The sequence below is a fragment of the Macaca mulatta genome, chromosome 8, assembly GCF_049350105.2.
Source record: "Macaca mulatta isolate MMU2019108-1 chromosome 8, T2T-MMU8v2.0, whole genome shotgun sequence".
In the NCBI taxonomy this organism is placed as follows: Eukaryota; Metazoa; Chordata; class Mammalia; order Primates; family Cercopithecidae; genus Macaca; species Macaca mulatta.
Window position 1 is genome coordinate 7,627,104 of NC_133413.1, and position 7,739 is coordinate 7,634,842.

At 49.2% G+C, this 7,739-nt stretch overlaps 1 long non-coding RNA gene across 1 annotated transcript; it reads left to right on the top strand.

Annotated features, from left to right (window-relative positions):
• The first annotated feature begins 3,109 nt into the window (after positions 1-3,109).
• LOC144330591 (uncharacterized) lies at positions 3,110-5,096 on the top strand. Its single transcript, XR_013396867.1, has 2 exons — positions 3,110-3,407; positions 3,828-5,096. It is a non-coding gene; the product is annotated as an uncharacterized LOC144330591 (long non-coding RNA).
• The last annotated feature ends 2,643 nt before the right edge of the window (positions 5,097-7,739 follow it).

The following is a 7,739-nucleotide window of genomic DNA, read 5'->3' on the forward strand; positions in this document are numbered from 1 at the left end:
ACAAAATTCCATATTGTTTATTCTGTTCCCAATCTCATCTTCCTCCTGTTTCTCTTCCCCCAACCCCAGCCTTGCCAATTTGTAAACAAATCAGAAAAATCCCCAATGGGCTGAAAACCTGTCCATGGTTCACTCCGGCTGGAAAGAATTGTGTTCCACCAAGATTCAGATCCCATTTATAATGGAAACCCTGACAGGCAATGTTGTAATTATGGTTGTGCCATAATGAATGTATCTGTGTGGTCAAAGTAGTGGATTTTTCCATGGTATTTTTTCCATGGAAGATTTCTTCCCTGAAAGATGTTAACTTAAAACCTGGATGATAGCTTTGGCTTTAGAGCAGGGTCACTCCTGGCATTGCTATAGCCTGAAGTTAACTATTATATTGACTTTGGTAGTCATGATTAGCATGGGGGTTATTAGTCAAATTGATATTTTGCAGGACTGATGGCAGTTTGGGGGGTTGGGGTTTGATGGTGTAGGAGCTAACTTGGGTAAGCTTGTACTGCCTTTCAGATTTTTTTAACCAAGAAGTACTGTCTTTCTTTTCTGACATGATGACTAATATGAAAGTAGAAAGGCTGAATATGGCTAACTGGTATTAGGGTGACCAACCGTCCCAACTGGCCTGGGACTAACTATCCAGTTTGGGCACTAAAATCTCGTAAGCCAGGAAATCTCTCTATCCTGGGGAAGGCAGGACAGTTGGCTATCCCAGATAGTATGGAAAATAGAATCAAATTTAGGAGGACAGCCGAGTATTAGGCTGGTGTAAAAGTAATTGTGTTTTTTACTATTATAACAGTCTGTGTTAAAGAGAACAAGCAGACTTGAGTTTCAAGTAAAATTCTTTCCTGGTGCTTCAAAAATCCTACTTAGTGTCAGCAGCATTTAGCTTGAGAGCTGACTCAGGAAAGGGCTCAGAAAGAAGGTGAAAATCCCTGCTTGGTATGGCAGAATGTCATATGGAAAACCAGACAAGTCATTGTTCTGCCCAACAATTTCATGGGTTAATCCATCCTCTGGCCATTTGGAGGCATGAACAGAGTGGGACATTTCATGGGTATCAGGCCCTCCCCAGAGGCCACTGCTGAGGGTTTTGCTTCTCCAAGCCCTTCTTAACAGGCCCTTGGCTGTTCTTCCAAAACCTCTTCTCTATGCTGGAAAGGAAAGGGCGCAGGAGAGAAGGAATGTGGGGGCCGATTTGTGGAGCTCCGGCTTCCTATCCAGGCCCCACACCCTGCCTCACTCAAGGGGCCTTGCCTTCTGGATCTCCTCCTTTTATGAAGCTCTCAGGTTGCTCTGGCTGCCTTTCCAAGTAATGTGAAAACAGCCGACTTTTAGGAATTGGGGGACTGAGTGAGGTTAAGAGAAAGGAAGGAATACAGAATCAAAACAAAGGCAAGAACAGGGCAATGACCAAAAACAGCAGTCGATGGACCTGACAACTCTGTAGAGTGGCAGGAGAACATCTCTATCAATTTCAAAATGTAAGTCAAGTAGATTTCTACAAGCAGACCCTTCAGGACATGAGTATTGAATCTATTTGTGGATCTATAAGTCCTCAGCCTTCAGGGTATGTATAGAATCCATTTCTGGGTCTGGGCCTTTGGTGACTGTGTGTGAGCCCTTTCTGCGGCTGTAACTTCTATTGCTATGAGTTCCAGGGGCATGAGATGGAGGGAAGGGCAGGTGTGGAGTTACTGACCTTGTGTGACAGAACATTCTCCCATGTCACCCACCGCCATGGAAGGAGTGTGCTTCCTGCCCCATGGGAGCTGGGCTTGTCGAGGCCATGCGTGAGGCAGGATGGCAGAGTTTCCACTCACCCCTCGGGGAACTTCTGACCCCTGCCTCCAGCCTGGCCACTGCCCGGAAGCCTGGGATGTGAGCAGAGGTGCTGGAGCCACAGCCCGCTCAGATGACATGCAGACCCCAGTGGAAAATGCATGCTTGCTGTCTTATGCCCATGAGCTTTTATGCTGTTCAATCTGCTGTTTATGCTGTTAATAGATCCACCTTTAAAAAGTGAACATAATTCAATTGGGAGGCGTGGCTGGTTCTTCTTCAGTGGCGCTGCTCCGTTGTATAGGATAACTGCAAAAGGGTCTCAAAATTATATTTTTTTCTAGGCTTTCTTCTGTTGTCAGAGGGAGACAGAAGATGTAAAATTTCTGTTCTTACCTTTCTGCTTCTTAACAGAAGTGACTGCAAGGAATTATGTTGATGCGCCTGCAAAGGCCACAGAAAGACAGTCACCAGCAGGCCAGAATCTAAGTCCTAGATACACAACATAGTTTTATTTTCATATGCATGAAGAGAGAGGGAACTGTGAGAAGTGGACACATATATTTTAAAAGACCACAGCTTGGGGGCCATTTGATGCAGGGGCCAAGTGCTCGGCAGTGAGTAAGACAAGTCCCCGAGGCATCTCAGCGTGGTAGCAGTGCCAGTTGTCTTCAGTTCTCCCCTCCGGACTGACTCTTCGCCCTGCCCGAGGCCATGGGAGCTGGTTTTTATAGACTGCGTGGAGACTCCAAGTCGTTGGCTTCCGGTAAGGTCTGGCCAACGCTGGTGGTCCTAGCAGAGGGGCAGGACACGTATCGTCTCCTGCCAGGTCACTGGGGGTTGGCTGCAGTCCTTACCAATAGCACAGCTCAGATACGGGGGACCAAGGGTGGCAAGCAGTGTCTTTGGGGCCGACTGTAGCCCCACGCCCACCCTCAGGGCTGCAGCCGCAGGCGGAGCGCTCTGCCATCCCTCCTGGGTGTCCTAACTCTACTCCTCACTTTGTAAACAGCTCCTTTGCACAGGAAAGAGAGAAGCAGCCATGTTCTGAGCTATCAGAGTCCTCCGCTATGGAGGACAGGGAAGGACTGAAAATGTTTCCACAAAGACCCGCCTACAAAATGGGTGTTCAGAAGCTTTGCTTCTGGAGGTAAAATCCTGAGTCATTCAGAAAAGCCTGGAAATCGAATTCCACGGTAAGAGTGCTTGCCATGAGCCATTTATCAAGCGGGGTCTCAAGGGGACAGAGAGTTGAACAAAATTTCCTGCCCTAAGGAGCTTATAATCAGTATGGAAACATTCATTTAAATCAAGGCTAATTTTCCACAGGTCCTGGATAGCAGAGGTTCCCTGCTTTTGGTAGAGACAGCAGTGCCGTGCAGTCTGCAGCGTAGGGCATAGGAGGGGGACCTGCACGGGACAAGAGGGAAGTGACGTGGACTTAAAAAATGAACAGAAGTGACCTGGTAGCTGCCGCAGCAGACGGAGGATAAATGCTCTGAGGGGAAATGCCATTGTGAAGTTGTGGGTGACGGCCACCTCCTGAGGAAGAAGCATCAGAAGAGGAGACAGAGACAGGGGAAGACTGCAGCCCAGGAGAGCGGCCCACAAATACCCTGGTGTGTGCTTGAGGATGGATCTGTGCAGCACCAAGTCAGGGCAGACACAGCGGACGAGTGGAGGGAGGAGTCCCTGAGGCGAGGAGCGATCTTTAAGGGCGCACAGTTTTATGCGGGGGGAGGCTGGAAAGGACCTAGTGGGGGTAGGGGATGCAGGGTGAGTGGGTGGGGACAAGAGTGAGTGGGTGGGGATGGAGGGTGAGTGGGTGGGGATGGAGGGTGAGTGGGTGGGAATGGGGGTGAGTGGGTGGGAAGGGTGGGGATGGAGGGCGGTTAGGTGGGAAAGGATGGTGAGTCTGGTGGAAATGGAGGGTGAGTGGGTAGAAATACGGGGAGAATCTGCGCCCTGCTCACTGTGGACTTGGAGAGTTCCCCCGTGAGTATGGCTTTGCCTCCCCAGGTCGTACCTTTCTCCTACAGATGCAGTGACTCAAGCAGGAGCTTCTCATGCACTGGAAGCGGCACAGCATGGGCAGGGCCAGCCCCTGTCCTTCCTGCGGGCCTGTGAGGAGCACCTGGCTATCTGCACTGGCTCAGCCTTGCCCCTGGACAGGTGGGTCACGGATGTGTGACCTTGGGCTTCTGTGACAGACATGGCTGTTTCCACTGTCTCCGGACGTCAGTGTACACTGTGGACAAATGCAGCCGGTCTACGTGAGGTCCATTCTGCACTAAGGACGGGATGGGCTGAAATGCAAACTCCGGTCCAGACATAGCTGGAGGATGAGCGACCCGCTGCTGGGACTCAGGAAAAGTTAGTTTTGGTTGTGATCCAATAGATAATATTTAGGCTAACAAATGTCTACAAAGCCACCACTAACATTCTGATAGAGAAAAGAGCAGTCCCTGAACTCTGGGACCTGGTCTGATGCTTACAGGATGGCCCTGGTGTGCTCCTGTTGGCCACAAAGCTTCTCACAGGACACCAGCCTCTGACGCAGCCACCAGAGACCGTGACACAGCAAGTCCAAAGGTCACCATGCAACCACAAAACACCAGGCTCCCCTTTCCCCCTAAATGAGTGATGACTGCTTCTTTACCCATGGCAGCTTTATGCTCGAGTCCCTCCCTACAGATGCAATTGACTGTGATACATTGCCCCCAACCTTGAGTAGGCCCTGCTTCCCTAGACCCTCCCCAGATTCACCCAGCAAAGTCCAAAGCCTATAAGTCCTTTCCAACCTCCTTTCACTGAGCGGTCCCACAGTCCCCCACAGCGTGCGTGCTTCGTGGCTGAGAAGAGTCATAAACCCAGTGGGTCAGTTACAGGGGATTCCTGGTGGTCTTTGTCTGAAGAGCATTAGCATGGCTGTCTCCAAATGTCATGGTCGTGCTCCATTGGCCCAGCCACAAAGATCCAGATGGCGGCTAGTGAGGTCCAGTGCACCACCCAGTCCCTTCTACCCAAGACAGCAGTGAGTATTCAGTCCTGGGAGCTGGTGACAAGAAGGGCCTTCATCCATCCCCACTGAGGTCCTCTGTGTCCTTCCACGGGCAGAGGCATGAGGTCTCCTGGGGTGAAGCGTCATAGATACTCAAGGCTGGTTATTTTGGATAATTGCAAAACCTGATCCGTAGAGGCTCCATGAGGGCGGGAGCCAACGTGCTTATCTTTAGGTCTCTCCCGATGCACTGGTTTTCATTCTCTGGCTCTTCCCTTCTTCTCAATAATAGAAAATGGGCTAGGCACAGTGGCTCATGACTGTAATTCCAGCACATTGGGAGGCTGAGGTGGGTGGATCACCTGAGGTCAGGAGTTCGAGACCAGCCTGGCCAAAATGATGAAACACCATCTCTAATAAATAAATAAATAAATAATTAGCCAGGCATGGTGGTGGGTGCCTGTAATCTCAGCTACTTAGGAGGCTGAGGCAAGAGAATCACTTGAACCCAGGAGGCGGAGGTTGCAGTGAGTCGAGATTGCATCACTGCATTCCAGCCTGGGCAACAAGAGTGAAACTCCATCTCAAAAAAAAAAAAAAATAAAAAAAGGAAAATGTCCTGGAACAGACCTTAAAGTCTCCACCTGCTGTGCCTTTTTGCTGCCCATACCCAGCCACTGAAGCTCCAGGTCAGGACCTGGAAAGTCACTTTCAGCTGCATCTTCTGGTCCTCGAGGTTCCTTCTTAGTCACTGCACTAAGGGGCTGTTCTGGCTTTGTGCACTCATCTCCAGGGACAGCCTTGTCCACCTTTGGGTAACTCTGTCTTAAAATCCTATCCGGAACCCTGAGGAGTTTCTTCATGGCTCATAAGAAATCGCAGGAAGAAAATAGAATCTCTCCTCTACAGAACGGTGTTGGGTCCTGGAAGATGACAATCACGTCCCTGTTAAGCTGACCTGCTGTGGGTTCCTGCAGCCGTCTCAGAGGGGACTCCATCAAGCTCTCACCTGCTTCTCCCACCGACGCTGTGGGCACCTGTCACATCTCTTCTGTGAGGCTCTGTGATCCTAATGACTAGCATCCAGTAGGTGCCCAGCAAGCATTTTTGAATGAAGTGTCCATTTATTAGTCCTCTCTAATAAATGTATATTTTATGATCCTTTTCATCACCGGGCAATACGCTTTCTGGAGGCATGAAGTGAGGAGAAGCCCATGTCGGTCCACAGGGCCTCGAACAGCAAGTACATGCCTTGATTTCTGCATACTCAGTGCCTGTCATACTCAAATAATACTCCTTAAATGAATGAATGAATGAAGAGTATTTCTAGCTTTTCAGGCTATTCAAGGGCTAGAAAGTTGGAAAAGAATGAGTAAATTCCCCATATCCCACCCTTACTTTTACCCCATAACACAAATGCCGTTGAACCAGGATATGCACTCAAGCCAAAATTCATGTCTACAGCCCTCCTCGTTAGTGAATTCATGCTGTTGAGAGACTGCATGGAGGAAGGACTGAGATGCTGGGATAGCACAGTGAATGGAACTATGAATGATTTTGTTCTCTTAACAAACTTTTTTTTTCTTTTTAGATAGAGTCTTGCTCTGTCACCCAGGCTGGAATGCTGTGGTGTGATCTCAACTCACTGCAACCTCCACCTCCCAGTTCAACTGATTCTCGTGCCTCAGCCTCTTGAGTAGCTGGGAATACAGGTGTGTGCCACCATACCAGGATAATTTTTGTATTTTTAGTAGTGACGGGGTCTCACTACATTGCCCAGGCTGGTCTCGAACTTCTGGCCTCAAGTGATCTTCCTGCCTCAGCCTCTCAAAGTGCTGGGATTACCGGTGTGAGTCCCTGCATGCAACCCAAACTCTTGTTATCTTCACCTGTGGTATGGAAAGTTTGTAGCCACTTGTCTACCATCCCTGATTGGCTTATGTGACTGGCCAGGAGGATGCTGATGGTCTGAGAGCTTATTGCAGAAAGTGTTTGCACATTCCCTTAGTATGTGTCAGGCTGAGCTAAGTTATTCTACTATTCCTTTTCCGAGCTCTAATATTATCCCCTAATCTAGAGGTGTTTGGAGAGAATAAAAACTACCCATTCTGGCTGGGCACAGTGGCTCACACCTGTAATCTCAGTACTTTGGGAGGCCGAGGTGGGCAGATCGCTTGAGCTCAGGAGTCGGAGACCAGCCTGTGCAACATGGCAAGAACCTGTCTCTACAAAAAATACAAAAAAGTAGCCGGGCATGGTGCCCACCTGTGAGAAGTCCCACCTACTCGAGAGGCTGAGGCAAGAGGATTGCTTAAGCCCTGGAGGTTGAGGCTGCAGTGAGCCCTGATCGTGCCACTGAAGTCCAGCCTGGGTGACAGAGAGGTCCTGTCTCGACAAATAAACAAATGAAACAAAACAAAACAACAAAACAAAAATACCCATCCCCAAATAGCATCCAGCTCTCTGTGTGCCTTTCTCTTTGATGGTTTATGACTGGACTTCCTTAATCAGCTACAAAGCAAGGCTTAAAGAAATGATGGAAATACCTAGCCACAAAGAACACGTTAAAGTGGAGGAGTCAGAGAGAAGGAGAGTGCGAGAGGAACGGATGTTTGCTCCCTTCTTGTTGGATGGGCTTAAATCATGGATAGTGTCTCACATCGAATGGAGGTGGGAACAAAGCTTGGAGATAAAGGAGATGGGCTGGAAAGCAGCAGTGGGGGCTGGAAGGGAACTGCTGGCTGGCCAGCCTGCAAGAAGGGGAGCTGCACATTTCACAAAAAAATACATTTATGCGGCTGGCCAGGAGGATACTGATGGTCAGAGCGAATTGCAGAAAATGTGTGCATGTGCCCTTAGCATGGGGGAGGCTGAGCTAAGTGTCTACTCTTCCTTTTTAGGGCTCTAATATTGTCCCCTAACCAAAAGATACGGGAATCTTAGAATGATG